Source organism: Danio rerio, chromosome 17 (genome assembly GCF_052040795.2).
Source record: "Danio rerio strain M-AB ecotype USA chromosome 17, GRCz13ab, whole genome shotgun sequence".
Classification (NCBI taxonomy): Eukaryota; Metazoa; Chordata; class Actinopteri; order Cypriniformes; family Danionidae; genus Danio; species Danio rerio.
In genome coordinates, this window is record NC_141037.1 from 43507097 (window position 1) to 43528341 (window position 21245).

The 21245-nt window shown below is 35.1% G+C and overlaps 1 protein-coding gene and 1 long non-coding RNA gene across 7 annotated transcripts in view; one reads left to right on the forward strand and one right to left on the reverse strand.

Moving 5' to 3' along the window:
- LOC797812 overlaps positions 1–21245 on the reverse strand; it is a 299215-nt gene that overhangs the window by 194172 nt on the left and 83798 nt on the right. The gene's annotated exons all lie outside the window — the stretch shown is intronic.
- LOC141378442 (uncharacterized) lies at positions 10500–17839 on the forward strand. Its single transcript, XR_015513712.1, has 2 exons — positions 10500–11222; positions 16238–17839. It is a non-coding gene; the product is annotated as an uncharacterized LOC141378442 (long non-coding RNA).

Sequence of the window (21245 nt, forward strand, 5' to 3'; positions counted from 1 at the left end):
GCTAGACATAAAACAGTTTTTCGTTCAGAATTGTAGTATTATAAAGTTTTCTAACTGGCGAATGACATGTGGGTTGTCTGCTCTCATCTTTAAGTTGTGCGTTTGTGATTTCAGGAGGTGTAGCTTTAGACAGCAGGGGAGGGACTGTGTTTCAAAGATATTATGCTAATGGATTTCATTTTGCCAGATCACCTACTGCACCTTTTATGACAGTTGTCATAAGCTTGCATTAAATCCCATTCTTATTTGTATGACAGTTTTAAAGTGGATCAAAACATTTCATCAAAGTTATTCTATAACATTTCAACAACATCATTTCTTATCTTATAGGACTATTAAAAAAAAAAAAAATTGATCCTCTTCAAATGTTGAAAACTTGTATGTCAGATCATGTCATGAATTATAAAGGTGTCATAACATTCTTATGAAAATCCCCTGAAGTAAAGTGTTCCCTGCTTTTTATTTTCAATGAAACATCTTTACCGCAAGCCATATTGCAAATGCAGTGAAGCAGAGAGTAAGATGATTAGGTATATTGTTGGATTAGTTCTAAGAGATTTCATTTCTCAAATCAAGTCTGGATAAGCTGTAACTGATTGAAATTGCACCTCAGCTGTGACATTTTATCTCCGAGCCAGATCAAACTACAAAAGTGTAGGTGCGATTTAGAAATTAAGCTGTATTTTGTTGCGGTGGAAAATGACTTATCTCAATAATTAATTCAGAAAGCTAATCACTTCAATTAAAGTCTTAAATAAATCTCCCGTCAATGCTTCACAATGAGAAATTACACTTGCATTATGTGCTTCAACAACACACCTTGTACATCTACCACAATGTGCATCCTTCGGGGACTGTCTAATAAGCAAAGTCTCTCAGGATAAGGCACACTGGCTGCTTTTTTCTTTTCTTTTCTTTTCTTTTTTTTCTGTGCAATCACAAACCCCACAAATCAAGTGTCAAGGCCCAATTTGTCAGTTGTCTCCAGCATAAAGAATTCCTTGAGAATCCATAATTCAAGCAATTCCCCAATGAATCCGTCGTTCGATGTGACTGGCAGAACAGCGTTTTTGTGGTCTCATTTACTAGCCACCAGCTGAGATGTTTCTCTCTTGTCTTCAGTATTGTGCTGTGTGATGTTCTTACTTGAAGAAACCCAGATGATCTATTATGTGGAAATATGCATCGTAAAGATTTGTATTACAGTCTTGACATAGTGACATGCAGAATCTAAAACCCGATACCTTTTCACGAATGATCTAAGACTGCATAATATGTCATTTCAGCATCAATATTGCAATATGCGCATCCACAATAGTCACAAGATATACATTTGAAAACACTCATGGTTTGTCACTGCAACATGAACTGCAACCATAAAGTTACCAAAACTTATCAAAATTATTTATGCGTGTTTTGTGTGTATGTTTTGGAGCCTGTGACTATGTTAGCATTTTTAAGTCAGTTTTGGGTATTCAAGCATAAGAAATTACCTTTTAAACTTTAAGTAAGATTAAGGGGCCTGTTACGTTGCTGAACATGATAATTATTTTTTCAATTATATGTATATATATATATATATATATATATATATATATATATATATATATGTTTGTTTTGCGAGTGGGAGTGTAAATAAAGCCGGATAAAGGACGAATGTGCGAGTGTTGCTGTTGATATTGTTATAATTTTTATATTTAATAATATTGTGATATTCAAGATTTTTGAAGTCATACAGCTCTGGATAACTCAAAACAGTAACTACTAGTCTTGTGTCTATCCTCAAAAGTCTCCGTAGTCATCTTAACAAAACAAACACTGCTGTCACTTCAGTGAAAACCCCGCCTATGCTTTCATTTGGTTGGAGAATGAAAAAGAAGTGACTGACATAACACTTATTTCAGCTTCCAAATGACAGCATGCAACAGCAGGCGTTTAAAACGTGAAGCATGCAGGCCATTGAATCATTGAAATAAGGTGCTGCCCAATGCAAAAAGCGCGTTCGGTGTGATCGGCCCCTAATTGTATTTGTGTATGTACGATGAAAACTATACAGTGTTATTTGATTAATAAATGTGTGTATATGAATATTGCTAGACTTCCAGAAAATCATAAAGCGATGTGCATTTTATTTGCACAGTATCATTGCTCTACTCAATGTTTGCAATAGATTTATTATATATTATTTACATGCTCTTCCTTATAAAATTATCTTAATGTATGTAAAAATTATTAATTATTTCCAAAATTACCAATTTATTTCATCTGCTGAACTCAATATCGCAATTTATACAACAGTTCTGACTGATTCTCGAGTCTCGCTACAGCCTCTTCACCCCTGTGTATTACTCCACTCACATAGAGTGGCAAGCAGAGAGCTAAACTAATGCACTACATTTTGACAAATATTGCAGCTGTTGGACAACATAATGTACTTTTGAGGCTGTTTTAGGCGATAATGGTGTTTAGATTGCAACTATGCAGTTTATTTATAAGGCTAGTGCCTATTTTAAAATATATTTGCATAATTTCAGAGATTCTACACGTCGGTGACCATCAGCCTATCATATTGAGCATAGCAAAAATATTGACAGCTGAAGTTCAGCCACAAGATGGGGACAGAGACCGCATCTTGTCCTTAATTAACTTATATAATTATTAACAAAAAATTATAGAACAGGTAAGTGACATTTTTTGTTAATCTCTCTCTTTTGTGATTTGTATTGCAAAATTTATACCAAGGTAATCTAGAAGTGTTTGCTTTGCTTTGACTTTTTCTTGGTTAATTTTTGAGAAATCCCAATTGCAAAAGAAAAATTCTCTGTTGACTCATTGTATTTCGTGCTGTTACGCCTTATAAACTTAAAATGTGTGCAAAAATCACATGTTTTGTTATTATTTTAGACATTAAGCGTAAGAGTCATTCAAATACTAGTTATAAAGTAGCATTTGTGAATTAGCAACGGTTTTTGCTGTTCTGATGGTCAGCTGCAGATATGAATGAATGGCGGAAGAAAGTAGCTCCTGATACAAAAACATTTCTGTTTGATAAAATTTTTTATATACATGATTATGCCATCAAACGGTTGTATAGTCGCAATTGTAGCAGTGTGATATAGGTGTATATCAGCACTGCTGGGACACTAAGGCACTCGACCTACCAATATACAGCCATATCACACTGATGTGAGTGTGATATTGCTCATATATGTCATAAAAAATAGAATATTGAAAGTGCTTTTTTTTATTTCGTGCAGCCCTAGTATGATCAATAAATACTTAATGATATATAGTTAATTTTAATCACATATTATACAATAAATATATTAGCATCTGTCAGGTTAGTTTGTGTGTTGTGTTCCACACATTACCTATCATTGTATTCACACCAGAGGGATTTTGTCTGATTCTCCTGCAGATTTTATTAATATAAGGAGGTAAAACTCTGTGTATTGCTTAATACTGGAGAAAGCTTTATGGCTAGCATGGCTCCTGGGAGAATTATCAGCCAGTCATATAACAACATTAATGGTCAGTAATGTCTTGTAAAGTTGTTCTCATCTTAGAAAAGAGAAGTGTTTTTTATTTTTTTTATTTTAATTCAATGCTGATATCATTAAAATCACTCAAAACTAGTGACTACACAACATGTATAAATAATGAAGATTTCGAAGGGTTCTATTATGTCCCTATTTACAAGATAAGTAAAATAAGTTTCTGATGCCTCAAGAGTGGGTATGTGACGTTTTAGCTTACAATATTACACAACAAAATATTTTATAACTCTTTAAAATTGCCCCTTTCAGACTTTGATCCAACTTGTTTTTATTTATTTATTTATTTATTTATTTATTTATTTATTTATTTATTTATTTATTTATTTATTTATTTATTTGTGTATTTGTATATTTATTTTATTATTGTTTATTTTTAAAAGACTGCTTCTTTGAATTTAAATGAGATTGTGCACCCAGCCCTGTTTAAAAAAGGTTGGAGCTACAAATTCGCATGGGTTATCCTAAACCACAGATAAATGAAATCCTTGAGTATTTGTAATCATATTTCACACTGCTCAAACTTATTTACCCACATTTATTAATTTTTTATCTAATTACAATACTGTATTTGGTTGGTCCTTAGAATGATATAGAGCATAGATCTCAAACTCAATTCCTGGAAGGCCGCAACTCTGCACGGTTTTGCTCCAACCCTAATCAAAAACAGCTGATCCAACTAATCAAGGTGTTCAAAACCACTAGAGACAATTAAGGTGTGAGATGGTTGGAGCTAAACTATGCAGAGCTGCGGCCCTCCAGGAGTTAAGTTTGAGACCATTGAGAGGGTATGTGTGAGTGTGGCTCCACCCACTTAATTGTAAAAAGACATTCGTTTTCAGCATGAATCCTCAACAGAACACACAAAACACATCTACAACAACAAAAAAGCTTAGTGATTGACTGCGATTGACAAAGAGATGTGACAAGCAATCTGAAGGATATTTTAGGTTGCTGGACATAAGCATATTTTAATGCAATCATTTGCTTTTTTTAACACTGTAGAGAATGCTAAAGATGTAGTGAAAGGAGTACTTTAATTTGTTGTCTGTTTACACCTGTGCTTAAACCCCAGGGAAATAAAAAGGTTATCTTATCAAAGATGTATTAAAGATGAGGCTTTTGTTAAAGAACTGTCACATAACGTTTCGGAACATTGCTCAAGTGAGAAAGATCAAGATCTGGAATAAATCTGATTTGATTAAACATGCAGTGTCTTTTCGAGAGTTTCTAAATTTAGAAGATTCAAATGAGAGCAAACAGAAGGTGCCTTGCAAGCAGGCAGTTATAAATGTTAAAACCTTTATTAAAATCATGGAAGATAATGTTTTGACTGGTTTTGATACTTGACAGGTATCAAATGTGGTTGAATGTAAACTTGCTTAGAGTCTTTATCAGGTTTTTGAAATCTGTGTGAGCTTGATATGAATAAAGCAAGCCTCAAAACCCATCTTAAAAAAAAGAAAAAAAAGGAGTAAAAGGCACCTATGATGAAAATTAACTTTTGTAATCTGTTTTGGACAGAACTGTGTGTAGGTATAGTGTGTCCACAGTCATATTGGGGAGGTAGAAACACAATAAGTCTCTTTTTTTATTTCCTGATGTTAAAATGGGATTCACTCCCATTTTGAGGCCCACCGCAACCTGATGTAAGAGTGTGGTTTTCCCCGCCACCAGCCAGTTTGACAGGTGCCATGTCTCCATAATAAAATGTATGCACAAATCAATTTATTTGATTTATTTGCTAAAAAATGGGATTAAAATAAATGTTAAAACTCAATGTGTTCATCTGCACCTCAATAATTAATTTTATAAGTTTAAAATGTTTTTAAAACTGCTTGTTTGTAATAAAGACAGCTATTTAATCCTTAACCGATAAAATCGCCATGGCCGCATGGTCTCATTAAACGTGCATATGTGTTTGCGTACTGCAAACGGCATTTGTAAGTAACTCATCATTTCAGAAAGGTTTGAATTAACTCCACCACACATACATCAAATAAACTTACTTGGTATTTTTGACTAGTGACCTTATTTTAGCTTTATCCATGTCTGTCTCTAATCACTGACTGCTGTTTATCTGATGTAATGCATGAGAGTGCCCTTTAAAGCAAGAGGAAAGGAAAAAAATAACAGCACAGGGAATATTAAATATGAAAGTGAATTATATGACTCTAGTAACTACAGTGATTGATAAATTTAATGCAAACTCCACACAGAAATGCCAACTGACCTAGCCAGGACTGGAACCAGAAACCTTCTTGCTGTGAAACGACAGTGCTAACCACTTAGCCACTGGGCGGCCAACTTAAAATTGACGAATCCATTCATTCATTCATTCATTCATTTATTTTCCTTTTGGCTGAGTCCCTTTAAATATCTAGGTTCGCCACAGTGGAATTAACCGCCTTGACAGTACAAAAATAATAATAATAAAGCATAATAATAATAAAAAATAAATAAAATAATCAGAGACTATTATTTTTTTTGTAGACCTAAGCTAGTCTGTAGCAAGCACTAAAAGTTTAACCGTCTGGGGTCGAAGACCGTGTACACAAATGCGCTAAAACTCCGTGAATACAAAACGCACACAGATGAGACATGTATTCTTCTCGCATAAGCTTAAAGTGTCTACTTTAAACGCAGCTATGCATGTTGAAAACAAATATTGCTTGATAAAGTATTCAGTATGAAACCAACGCAAGTCTGATCTCATTAGTTTTAATGCAACCATGCCCACAAGGCATTGTTATTACAAGTGTCTGAAGACGCGAGCAGACTGTGGTCAGAAAAACACGTCACTAAAATGAAAGGAAACTCGGCAAATAGTCAACAAAGACGATGATTTATGATATCTATATAAAGCTTGATATCTCTACTTTTGAATTAACCAATTCGAGTCGAAAACAAATTATCTCTTTTTATGTAATCCGTATAAAAGTAAGGACTGTACGGATTCTCCTATATCGCCTCATTACAGCAGCGTGGTCACGCCTCTCAGTAAGCGCGCTTCATATGTAAATCCAGATGTGAAAACAACGGAGGTAAAGGACCAGTGGCAAAGAGAGCTAAAGTAGACAAGAAGTGCTTCAAGTTAGCTCAGTAGTGAGAGTAATGTTGGTCTGTGTCATGCCGACAAACTATTAGATGAAGATGTAGCCTTCAACTTCACAAAATGTTTAAAAACGCTACAAAAGTGGACTAAGCAATCTTGCGTCTTTAAGTCTCCGCTGATGTCAAGAAGAAGGCCAGCGGTTACAGTGAAATACTGCCTTTTTCCTGCGCTGCTCCCCATCATAGGATACCTGTCTGCAAGGTTACATTTCTAAGTGTCCTTTGTAAGTTTATTCTTTAAATAATTACTGTGAATACCGAGTGAGAGGATGATAACTTGCGCCAAAAGCTGCTGTGACGCACGCGACTGTTTAAAAGATTTCATTATCGCACATGGTGTGTTTTTCACCTGCTTTCTTTTGCTCACAGTAATTTTTGTTAATATGGATTAATAATCATTCTTTAAAATAACATTGCTTTAATATGAGATTACCAAAACTAACTCAGAATCTCTGAATTATTATAATTCAAACTTTGTATATACTATTCCATATATTATAATGTATTGTTTTTTAACCAATTTAAGATGTTTGACAATGTTAAGATAATATGTTGCATTTCGGCATGTTTTTGACTTATTTATAAACTATTTATAGACATAAAGTTAAATAAAAAATATCCTGGATTTGAAGAATATTGTGTTCCTGGACTTCACTGAGCTCAAGTAATAGCTTAATTTATAAAATTGTGAATGAACTTGACTGTTGATGTCTTAAATAATAATGTCAAATAACCAACATTTCTCAAAATGGATAAATCTAATTTTGCAACAAAACTCTTCCCTCTTAGTCACATTCCTGTCTGATGGCTCATTATGCAGCTCATTATGCAGGTCTTTGTCTTCTCAGGTGTGACTCACTGCATAGTAATGATAGTTCACGCCTTCTCGCATAAACCAATTTCACACAGAAAGTGACTTAGAAATTTTAATTCATTATATTGTTTTCTGTGAGCAAGTGAACAAGATGATTCTGAAATCATTTTGAAGCAAAAAAAAACTAGACTACCAGATTCAGTTCTCAAAAGTCTTGTGCTCAAATGTTCTCTTTGTGTTTCACGGCCTTGTTTCAGTGACTTCAAAACTGTAGTTTTTCACTAACCACGCGAAAACGTTTCTTTCTCAAAAACACAAACACATAAAAACATGCTGCTTATGTATTATTGTAGCCCAACTTGTGCTGTTTACAGTGTTATCACAGTTTAGCCATTTATATGTTTTTAAGATACTGAAAACAACACAAATGTCAGTGCATGTCAAAACTTCTCCAGAGCCCAAAACACCCTCAGACCCCAGAGGGTTAATGATTGAAGCTTGCTTTTTGGAAAGAGGTATATGAACTGAAAAGATCAGAAATCAGATTTATTTTCTTTACTTATTTGTACAATTTTAAATTGAAACAAAACAGGGATGAGTTAAATATAATGCAAGTGTATGACAAATTAAACAGAACTACATTGATGTCCTTTTTAAAGCGTTTTCTTTTACTCAACATTTTTTTTTTAAACAGAAAAAAATGTGAAGGACAGGCTTTTGAAAATCCAAGCCTGTAAAAAAAATAAGAAAAGTGTTGGATTTTATTTGAAGGTATGCCCTCACAATACCAATAGAAAATGTGGCTTTTTATGCTCAACTGAATATCTACTGTATAAATGGGTGGTGATTTTAATCCGTTTTATTTTCATTTATATAAGAATATAAGGCTGTTATAGTATAGAAACTAGTCTATTTAGCAAGATTTGCAAGCACAGTCTTAGTGTTTTTAAGAGTTGCACTTGAAATCCATTTTTTTTTTCTTTCAGACCATATACTGTACATATATGTGTAGAAATGTATAGAAGACAGAGTATAGTTAGTTTTTTTATGAAAAACTGTCTGAATATAAGGAAAATATCAAGGATGAATGGTGGATGAATGAATGAATCAGTCAATCAATCACTCAACGCACCTTAAAAATGCTGATTTATTTTAACTTAATTCTGGGTGTAATAGGGACTAACTTTATTTTTTTATTAAACTAATAGGATCAAATTTAACCGATTTTTGGTTAGTCCATATTTTATGCAATTTGGGTAAAATATTTCTCAGAGTGAATTTAATTAATGTGAGTGGTTTAATTTAAACAGCATACACACACGCACACAAACTTTGCTGAGTCTTGTTTATTTCCTGTAGCATTACAAAGCGTTTCATTGTCTTGCCTTGCCCTGTTTTCTAACACTCACCTTGTTAATTGTTTTATGTTGTTTGCCGCCCGAACTGATCTCTGTGCCTGTGACTCTGACAACTCTTTTGGATAACCTGCATGCTTTTGTATGTTCCTGTTTGACCATTGCCTGCCTGACTAAGCTATTAATAAACTGTGTTTGGACCCTCAGCTCCGTTGTCACCCAACTCCTTAGGTCACACTCAGCCTACATTTTTGTAAAACAAAAAATATTGCTCTGGGTATGCTTGATTGTAAGTCTCAAATGAAAAATCCACTAGAGGATGCTGTCTATATTTTTGCAAATCTGAAATACAATGCCAGGGTACGTTTTGTTGTACGTTTCAGATGTACAAGAATATTTTCCAAGATTCTTCATAATTTTTTAATTTAACAAGCAGGCTATAATAGTTAATTTCTTCAGTAAGTATTACAGCTGTCTCATTCATTCATTTATTCATTCATTTGTTCATTCATTACTTCATAAACTAACTGACTCATACCATGAAGAAAAAGCACAAACAAATGTTAATCATGCTGGTAGAAATCCAATAAATCTGAATTCTGCTTAGGAGACCAGCCACCTTGACTCATATGGAAATAGGCCAATAAAAGTGGTGTGTTGAATGTGCATATGAGGCCCCTCCTGTAAACATACAGGTATTTAAGCCATCTGCATGCAGGTTTGAACTGAGTAGCTAGGAGACAATAACAACCCATGAGGCCCAAAATTACCATATTCATAAATTAGCATAATTTTGGCAGTCCTAAAATATTTGCAAAGATGATGCTGCAGACAATCCCTATAGAGTTGGCCATCTAGGGAATTTACTAGAAGAATAAGCACACAAATCTCAGGTGAGGAAAATAGTGCAGTAATTATGACACAAAGGTGGCTCTTTCCAAGTTGTATGTTATACTATACACGGAAAAAAGACTCTTGAAAAAAAGATCTTTGCTAAAGAGGCACTGTGAGCTAATGCCCAGTACAAGGCAATGCATTTGGAGTGAGTTCTCAGTCCCAAGAGATAAAGTTTGCCCTGCTGGTGTGCACCACCCACACTGCGGTGAGCTAACCTCTGGCTGTAGACAGACTTTCCTTCTGCTGACCCTTCCTGAGCTTGTAAATCCCTGGGTGTGGTCAATGTACATGTGAAGAGTGTAAATGATACACATCAATGCCAAGGCTGGGTATGCTTCTGAAAAAAGCAGCACTTGCAGGTTTGCCAACTGAATCTGGAAAAGAGTGGTAGGAGCCTTAATTACATATTCAGGCTAGGGTCTCTTCCAAATGCAAGTCCCCTGACGTCTTGATGGAAGCTAGCACAGTCTAGAGTGCAGTCTTAAATTACTTATTTTTTTCTTAAAGGGCACATAGTTTACCCCTTATTTATGATTTAATATTAGTATTAAGGTTCTTCTGAGTGTGCCAGTTTAGGTTGTTTAAAACACAGTCCAGATTTTTTTTTTATTATAATGTGTTAAAAAGTGTCATGTTGGGGCGTGTACACAGCTCGCTGTTTAAGGGGCGTGTTGCTTCACATGATAATTAGTTTCAGCTTCCCGCCTAACGTAACAAGGGGGTGGAGCCAAGAGCTCACGCGCTCTGTGTTTGCAACAGACAGGCAGACTGAGAGAAGGAGCAAAAGTGAGAGGATCAGCATTCAGCCGTACATTTTGGGAGATTGAATCTTGATCGCAAAGCATTATAGATTTATCTAGATCAGGGATGGGAAACTTCAGTCCTGGAGGGCCACTGTACAGTAGCTTTTAGGTCAAAACCCACCTGCCTATAGCTTACTAGTGATCTTGAGAACACTGATTAGCTTGTTTAATGCTGTGTTCACACCAAACGCGGAACGCACGGATAAATCTCGCTATTCACGCGTAAATAGCAGCATGAACATTTGAGTTTACTCGCTTCATTCGCGCGTCAAACCCCGCTTCATTCACGTGTCAAATTCACATCAGAACAGACGCGGATTCGCGTGATGGGCAGGGCTTCTGTCTGCCCGAAGACTCTAGCTTCATAGCTAAATGGCTAACATGGATTTTATGAAGAAAATAACAGTGTTTATGTGCTTTATGAAGACTGAAAAACAGCGTCGATACGTTTAGAGTCGTGTCTGAGTCCACTACATTCTTTTAGAGGTGCATCAAGCTCTGTGAGCTCATAAACTCCTCTAGAAACTTAACCTGGATGACGGAGGCTTTCAGCGGTGCTTCTGACTGAGCCAAACCTTGTGAAGGTTCCAAAATTCCAAGTGCAGGTGCAAAGGCACCTCATACGCAAGAGAGAAAGAATTTGGCTCACAGACATGGACATCACCAAAAGATCATTCTTTCAGATGTAAGTACTCCAGACATGGGGTTGAGTGTACTTTCAGCAGGATGGCTGGGGCTGCCCAGGCAAGCATTGCTTTAAACTCAGCATTAGGCAAAAAAAGTGGAAGCATTGCTACTACTTTTTTAGAAAGCCATAACCCGTCTTCCGATAAAGTGATATGAAACTGATACTTTCAAAGAACCCCAAATGAAATGCTGGGAACACCGTGGAACGGACCAGCGGAATCATATGTTGATTCAATATGGCACACAGTTAATGAACAGTAAATAATATATGAATATATATGAATAATATATATATATGAATATATATATATATATATATATATATATATATATATATATATATATATATATATATATATATATATATATATATATATATATAATGTCATGAGATTTTGATCATATGATAACAACAAAGCTGGGCATAATGGGACAACATTAATGGACAAACCAGTTGAACAACCACATTTTAAAACATCTGAAATCTTGTTTTGGTCAATCTAAAATCTCTTTACATCTCTTAGATCCCTTACTAGATTTCCATGGAAAACATACAGTTTTCTTTTCTTTTGACTATTTTCTTCTCTTTGACTCTGTATTCACAAGTAGGTGTTTTAGGTTCTGTGTAATATTCTAGTTATATTCACATCTTTGCATGGCAACACAGCTATTGTGATTAGAATCAGAGGGAGATAAGCTACTGCATCCAGAAACACACTATAGAAAAGCATCTTGAAAATAATTGGTTTGTTTCTAAACAGGTTAAAGTTATTGGTCTCTTAAGTAGGATCCGCATAATGTCTTCTCAAGACAATGAAATAATAGAAAAGGGAACCTTATTTACACTGTTGGCCACATTTTGTATTGAAAAACTGCAGCATGCTAGTGCTATGACCTTGATGCCTATACTATTTAGCATACTTACTAATGAATTCATTTATAAAACAAGCTCTGGCATGGTGAGTGTTTTAAACATTAATCTCAATGCTTCATTTTGTGCATACTTTGATCAGTAATGAATTAAGGTGGAAATTCATAAAGTAGTAGAGTAAGAGAGTAAGAAAAAAAGGTTATGTTTGCATTCCTGCTAGCAACGTGTGCTGGAATGTCAGCATGTTATGCTATTTCATAGTATGATTAAACTAAGGGCATGGAAAATATGCGAGGGACATGCATCCCTCCCCCACCCCTACCCTTTTTATGTAATGTAAATTCGTCCCCCACACTTTTTCATTGGATAGTTGTGGTCAAAATATGTTAAGGTTTTCTTGGAACAAAGCATATAAATGCAGAATTATTTAAAATTCAAAGAGACAAGATAGTATACACATGACATTCATGTTTCCATGGCAACCAGTCACTCAGATGTCAGTCACGTCCTATTTCACACCCGCGCTGCATGCCTGCTTCCAATTTTCATAGAAGTACACAAGAAATGAGTTCAAAGAGGGTTAAAAACTCTTCTTTGTGGAGAAACCAAGCAGTATACACTGGATTGTGGTACCCGGGTTGAACTGCATAATGATAGACAACTCTGCCTATTCCTCTTGTTAAATAAAAGTTTGTCAATTATAGCTTATACCTAAAAACTTAAACCTAAAAAACCTTAGTGTACCTTAGAGTTTAGAATACCTCACCAAGTTTTTTTTCTTTTTTTTTCTTTTTTAACTTATCTCCTAATGTCGCTAGTTAGCGCACTCACTTTTAACACATCCCTTAATTTCTAATATATCAGCATCTACCAAATGGTTGATATGTCAGTTAACGGTAAAAGTACCAGAATTAATACATATACTATGAAAGATCTGAAAATATGAAGTGTTTGACCAATTTATTAAAAAAATTCTTTAAAACAAATCATTTCAATACTTAAACCTCTTTTTTTGTTTGAAGTATGCCATATAATATTTCAGATTCTCATTTAACATGTTTTCTTGATTGTTTTCTTTTCTTTATTTTTTTTACAATAAAATTAAAATCAAGTGTAGTAGTGTAACGGGATTATGTTTGTTTGATTTTGTTTTGTAAACCAACAATGCTGTGTGTAAACCATTGTAAAACAGTCATTCTTTAAATTACTTTAACAGTCATTATTTAAAACAGTAAAAACATGGTCAACCATTTGGTAGAGCGGGCAGTCAATGGAACAGGGTACCACTATGAACCATTTTGTCGAAAATAAGATGCAACGACTTTCTTTTTAGGGCAATGCCCCAGCATAATGCTGTTGTATCCTAAATATTTATAAAGACTTTCTTTTGTTTATAATCATTAAAAGCATATTAGGCAAAACTGTATGATAAAAAAATGAACTTGAAATCCCCACACACTTTTGAAATAATGGCTATGCCCCTGGCTTATACTATTTAGTATTCAAAAAGATTTGAAATTAAAACTGCTCCCTACTTGATTATGCTAACCATGTAAAAGTGAGGAAGGCAATACTGTTTTCCTGTAGTTAATTCCTTTATTGGGATTGGGAAGAGCTGCAAAACACGGACAAACTCTTATCTTTATACTGTGGAATGCAAGACTACAAACTCATTGATATCCACTGAACTGGTTTCTTTTTGCTTGAAATCAGTATGTCATAATGCTGGTTGACATGGTTGATGAATATTATCTATTACACCAATAACCTCAAAAGCAATAGGCCCTCTTAAATGATCTTCATTCGGCTTCATGAAACTATGTAAGCATTACATTTAAAATGCAATAAAAAGCATTTAATCAGAGCAAAAATGACAAAACCCACAACCCATTTAAAGCATAACATTTAAGTTTGACCAATCCAGGTTCATTCTGAAAACATACCGCTATATACATTATTGGAGAGCAACAGATATATCGTGGAAGGTGCATTTTTTGCAGTTATTTTTTTCGCAAATCCACCTGAGCTCGCTGTGTACGCTTTTTGAGATCTCACATTTCTCATGCGAGTGCCATTCGCACCTGCTGCTCTTGTGTAAATCCACCAGAGGCCACTGTCGAGTGACTGACTGACTGACCAATCGACTGACCCACCCTCCTTCTTCCCTGAACCCAACCAACAGTGTTTTAAAGAGCAATCCAGAAAGAAAAGCCTTCGCCTGATTTTTACCACGAGTTTAGATTTTCCACATTCTCGCTCCGTTATTTACTTGTTTTTTATTTTTTTATTTTTTTTTTTATTGTATGGCTTATGTTTTTGTCTTGCCTGCTTTCTTAAACCGTTCTTCGTCGCACTCGAATCATGTCATCATGGTCAACTCTCTGGATCTGAAGTCCACCAACATTTTTTTAATTAAAGTAAAATTCATATACAATTTTATACATTAAAACACATTACAATGCAATACAATTTCCAGTTCTATCTTTAAAAAATTCACATGCTTAGGTCGTTAAAACATTTTGAAGTTCTTCCAGTATGTTCTCGATTTTAAAATATTCCTACAGTTTTTCCACATATCCTTCTGTTTTCATTTAGAAAATTTCCACCGACATACATGGCGAGTTACTGGACAAACTGGCAACACTGGGAAAGCCGTCCATATGGCTGAAGTGGTCAGCAGTACTTCTGGATCTCCAGAAATGTATTTAGGGAGACATTTTCAGGATGTGCCTGTCACTCTCTTTGAAGGTCTTACACATCAAAAAAATCTGTACAGTTAAATATTTCTCAAAATTGTATTTAGGTTAAAACTATGCTACTTGGCACATTTTCCCCTGCATTGCCAGAAAGTTACAATTAACTTTTTTGTTGTTTTGTTTTTTACCAGCTGTCTCCTCTTTCCAACCTTGAAATCAATGTGACATTTTCATCAAATTAAAAAGTAACCCAGTGGCTGATGGGAAAGTAAGATGACAAAACACAGTACAAAAAGTCACTTATAAGTTGTGACATCCTGTCAAAACAAAAGCAATGTCAGAATTTGGTGTCTCCTTGGAGACACAGACGCTCGGAGGTGAGAGAAAGCAAGACAATTGTGTCACATAATGGAACAGAACTAAAACAATAGCAATTTTACACAATGATATGTGTTGCAGTTATACAGCAGTGCAGTTATCAAAGGTGTCACTTTTCACTTGATGTGGTGAAACTTGTGTAGTTTTTGGAGTTTTTTGGAGGATATTTTTCTACACGCCTTACTGCTGTCAAATATTTGAATGAATCAATGAATCAATCAATCAATAAGTTACACTATTTCTGAAGAACTCTAATGCTGTAAAAAATATTGTTTGCCACTTTATTTAGAGTATCCCAAAGCCGATCAGACACATCATTGTTCAACAAATAATACACTGTCAACCTCTCCCATCCAGAAAGAGCTATGGTCAGTGTGTAATCTGATTCCAAAGGTATTTATGACATAAAATGAATGTACTGCTTGGAATGGACAGACATGGTCACACTCCTTTACAGACTATATAACACAACAGCGTCTTTGCCACCTCATCTTGAAACTACACTCCACTCTAAGCCTCACAGGAAAAAGAACCTGTGTTGAGTGCATCTTGACTTACCTGTTTGTGTTGTGATTGTATTTTGTGGAGCACAGCAGTTTGTTTTGACAGCTGGCCATGTACTTCACTGTCCGCATGCTAATTTTTCCCGCCTTTTTTCTATTTGTTTATCAATTAGCGATCCTTGTTTTCACCTGTTACTTCTTGAATTTCTCTCCTATTGAGTGCGCTATCATCTCTTGTCTGTTGTCAGTCCGTTTTGTGTGCGAGTGGGTTCGCTTGTGTCCTAATCTTGTTAAGAGTAATCCTGTCTTGTCCGTTTTCCCAGACTCCAAGCGCCAGTTTGTTTTGGTTTTGTTCTTCATTTTCTCTCTTTTGATTTGGTTGGTTTTTAACTGGTCCTTCATCCATCACATGCATAGTCCGAGCAAATTGCACCGCTCATTTTGAACTCATCGGAACTGTTTTGATTTTCTGGATCACTTTATTTTGAGAATTTTTGGTTGATTTTTGAAAGGAATAAATTTGTCTTCACCTGCAAATTGAATCTGTGATATTTTATCCTGACAGAATCAACCATCCGCGAACCCACGTGGGAACCCAACCCAACAGAGGGAATTCTTCACATCACAAAATGAATGCAAGTAATGCCTCCAGACTGCTGAACTATTGTAAATTAGACGAAACCAAATGGCCCGTTTTCACTGTGTGTAACGGTACAGTTTGGTACATGTTTATGGACATTTTCAATGTTAAACCCACTTCCGGAAGGGTACGTGGCACAACAAAAGGGAAACAAAAGGCGGAGCAAGACACACAGCTGAAGACTATTGGTTTACAGAGATACATTACTAGCTCTTGCACAAGCTAGGATAATGAAAACAAAGGAAGCCTCATTTTTGAATACACAGCCGAGACATTACACCGTAATAACAGAAACATATAATAAAGAGCCTTGGTCAACCCGAGCTTAAACAAACCTTGGCTTTGTCTTGATAAACAGCCAAAAAGCCAAAACGAATAGCAGAATCTACCCTGTGCCCCGTAGCTGTTTACAAGGCCATCTAAAGTGCAATCGGTTTCACTTTCTTGCACTAGCCTCACATCTATATTTGAAATAACAAACTTGTTAAGCTAATGATAATAATGTGTGTGTGATTACTGAAGTGCTTCTGACATCCGATTCTTTCAAAAAATGAACAAACACGAGAGTGAATCGCAAAAACAACAAGAGCAAATGATTCTTTCAGCAATCTAAATCATGAACAAACTGCCATCTTTAACTATTATCATCACCATTTGGACTAATGTAATTATTATCTAACAAGAGATTACAGGTGCTGGTGAAGATAAAGATACAGATAAGAGGTTTGCATTGACTGAGCTATATGTTGTGTGTTGTTTTTGAACCCAAATAAGGACTAAATGTATTCTGTGTGTAGTTTTTTTCTGTAATTGGTAACATATCGGAGAATGTAAGGGTCTGTATGTGTTCATATGTTTCATTTATTTATTTATTTATTTATTTATTGATTGATTGATTGATTGATTGATTGATTGATTGATTGATTGATTTATTTTTATAACTGCAGACGTTATAGTGGGCTAGTTTGCCCTATCATTGATCTTCAGTTATAATCAAATCATGTTCATAGAAAGGTCAGTAACATTTATACACAAGTATTAATGTGTATAAAGCCTGATTTGTGAGAAATGCTTCTCATATGATATGCAAACGACCCCTACAGCTTTACTTTTACATTCCTTGATCGAGATTGCTATCAAATAAAACTTTCTGTCATACACCATGCCATTGGTATCCCTTTTGGCAGTGGAAAAACAAGCTTGAAAAAGGTGACTCCTACCGACCCGTACAATACTATACCACTTAGTGGAAACGGGCCATTATATGTAACTTTTGGTTTGCTTGGTTAGGCCTTACAAAATCTGAGGTTTTACATCATTACACTGTTAATTTTCTCCTTTCCTTTCTTTACTATTCTCTACAACCTGTATGTGTGTTTGTGTTAGTTGTTAGCTTCTGTTAGAACAGTCAATAATGTTTTGTTTTCTATAAAGAAAAGTGCCTGTGCATATTTATGAATCTAAAGCCTTAAACATAGATCTTGTTACCCTGCTTAAACATAAAACATTTTTCATTTTGGATCGCAATAGCCGTAGTTGGACTACTGTCTATTCAAACAATCTGTTGACGATTCATTTGTTCAGATTTAAAAAGTCAATTATTTTTAAGTCTCCAACAAATTAATCTTTATTTCACTTTAAGCTAATTCGCTACGCACAATATACTCAATGCTAGACTAATACACAGTCTGCTACTAATTTCCAAAACTTTTACTCTCCTACATTCATTCATTTTCTTTTCGACTTAGTCCCTTTATTTATCTGGGTCGCCACAGCGGAATGAACTGCCAACTTATCCAGCATATGTTTTATGCAGTGAATGCCCTTTCAGCTGTAACATGCAATGGGAACATCCATGCACACTCATTCACACTCATACACTAGGGACAATTTAGCCTTCCGAATTCACTTACACCTCATGTCTTAGGACTAGTGGGGAAAACCGGAGCACCCAGAGGAAACTCACACTAATACAGGGAAAACATGCAAACTCCACACAGAAATGCCAGCTGACCCAGCCAAGGCTCAAACCAGCGACCTACTTGCTGCATTTTCCAAACAAATGTAGGGGTCACACCCTATTTAAGGTACAATTCTAACTATTAATAAACCATTAACTATGACTTTTGGTGCAAAATAAATAAATAAATAAATAAATAAATAAATAAATAAATAAATAAATAAAAATAAATAAAATCCTAATTTGCTGCTTTTTATTCGTTTTTAAGATAGTGGGTGGGTTTAGGTATTAATTAGGATTAGAGACATCGAATAAGATCATGCAGAAAATATAATTTATAAATGCTAATAAATGATCAATATCTTAATAAAAGGCATGCTAATAGCAACTTGTGTTTCCATTATGCAGTTGATGTAGAGGGTCCTGCTATACAGAGTTAACAATGGGGCTTCATTATGCTCAGTTTAGCATGCTCCCTTCACCAGTACAGAGCATACAAAATCACACTGCACATCCATTTGCAATGTCTTTCATTAAGGAACAAAACCAATCCATGGAGAATCGACGAATCGTAGCAAACAAGCTCTGGCACGGAGAGTGTTTTGAACATTAATCTTAATGCGTCATATTGTAGATACTATGACCAGACGACATGCTGTAATGAGCTGAGGTGAAGATTCATCATATGTGTTTCCGAAAGGAAGAAAGACTACTTGAAATGTAAGAATAATCCCAAACCATTAGAAATGTGCATTTATGTATCTTAGAAACATGTTCTATAAACATGTTAGCAACATGCTCAGTAGTGCTATCAATGTGCAGATTATTAAGCTACAAGCAAGCTAGTATTTTGATAACCGATGAGTGTAACATTTCTGTGAAATCTGCCATTTTAAGTCGCAATGAATCAGAATTATTTCCTGTGCAATATATTTTGATTATAATTAGATTAAAACATTGTGGATCAAGTTGTCTGAGATTCATTTGTGTTGTTAAGGATACATTGATAATTTAAACTATGATAAGCAATATGCAAATGTCCTGTGGCAAATTAAATGTTTTACAATATAAAAATTTCATTAAAAAAATATTTTAAAAGGTTAATTGAAAAAAAAAAGTTTCATTAACATTAATGTATTTACTTACTTGTCCAACATTTATTAATCATAGTTCAGTGTTTACTAATGCATTATTAAAATTCAAAGTGGTGCTTGGTATGTTAGGGACAACCAGGCAGGCTTATAAGCAATTTTATACAAAGCAGAGGGCTGTTGTATTCACCTTATTCTTCACGTACGAGCGGGTGCAGCAATTTGAATCTTTTTGCCTTGCCACATCCAGTCACATTCACTTACATTAATTTTTAGACGTTAAAAACAGCTTTTTATGCTGCTTGATGTGGCAAACTTAAATTCTTTTATTATAATATTCTACTTGGTCTGTATATTTATGGCAACACTTGTTTGTAGAGCAAGTAGTTTGGCTGTTTTCTGCCATTTAGTATTCCTAGTCATTTTTCACATGGGGACTGAATCGGAAGCTCTAAAACAATAGCAAAAACTAGTACATTTCAACATTTAAGAGTAGGGTTAATAAACTGAAACTTCTGTGAAAACAACCATATTATTAACTGTCATTCCAGGTGTACTCGCCAAAAAACCTAAACAGTTAAGACACAAAACACTGTTCTGAGCCACAATAGATCATTAATTTAATAAACATAACCGACAGAAATGAAACGGGATGTGTGGAGCTGATGGAGCATACAATAACCTATGCAGTATTCAGTCAAAAGATGGCAGAAACTAAATCGTTCGATTGGAGTAAATACTAACCTACATAGTTGAAGTCAGAATTATTAGCCTCGCTTTCATTTTTTATTTATTTATTTTTTCCCAAATGATGTTTAACAGAGCATGGAAATTTTCACAGTATGTCTGATAACATACATATATTTTTTGTCTTCTGGAGAAAGGTTCGTTTTGTTTTGGCTAGAATAAAAGCAGTTTTGGGGCGACGCAGTGGCGCAGTAGGTAGTGCTGTCGCCTCACAGCAAGAAGATTGCTGGTTCGAGCCTCGCTGGGTCAGTAGGCGTTTCTGTGTGGAGTTTGCATGTTCGCCCAGCGTTTGTGTGGGTTTCGTCCAGGTGCTCCAGTTTCCCCCATAGTCCAAAGACATGCGGTACAGGTGAATTGGGTAGGCTAAACTGTCTATAGTGTATAAGTGTTAATGAGTGTGTATGGATGTTTCCCCTGAGTTGGGTTGCAGCTGGAAGGGCACCCGTTGCATAAAACATGCTGGATAAGTTAGCGGTTCATTCCGCTCCGTTAAAGAGAAATTGGGGGGAAAAATAAAGGTGAGCTAATAATTCTGACCTCAACTGTAAGTATTATTCATTCACAAGATGGCGCAAAACAGTCAAAAAATAGGCTTGAAAGACAAGTAGATACATATAAATGTGGATGTAGTTATATGATTGTGAATTTTGGTCTATTCAGAGACATTCAAGGTGATTTGAAGATTCCAGTTGAGCCAATTATTCAGTGGTTGTTATCTTGAAATTACATAACTTGGAATGTAATGTTAAAATAATTTGTAACATACGTATACACTACCTGACAAGTCTTGTCGCAAGTTTTAAGAACTACAAATAATTTTTCACCTAGTTGACCATCAAGTATGAGAAGTGTATCAGAAGTGACTTATATGAAAGGCAAAGGCCTCTTGATTACACTTATTTTACCAAAATAAAATCTGATCTTGCCTTCATTTTTAATTATTTAATTAGGACAGTTATGTCTGGTCACTTAAACAGAAATAATGTACAGTATAGACTATGAAGTCATGATGCAGTGGAAAAAGAATTAATATTATGTATGACTCCCATGAGCTTAGACGACTGCATCCATACATCTCTGGAATGATTCAAATAGCTTATTAATAAAGTCATCTGGAGTGGCAAAGAAAACGTTC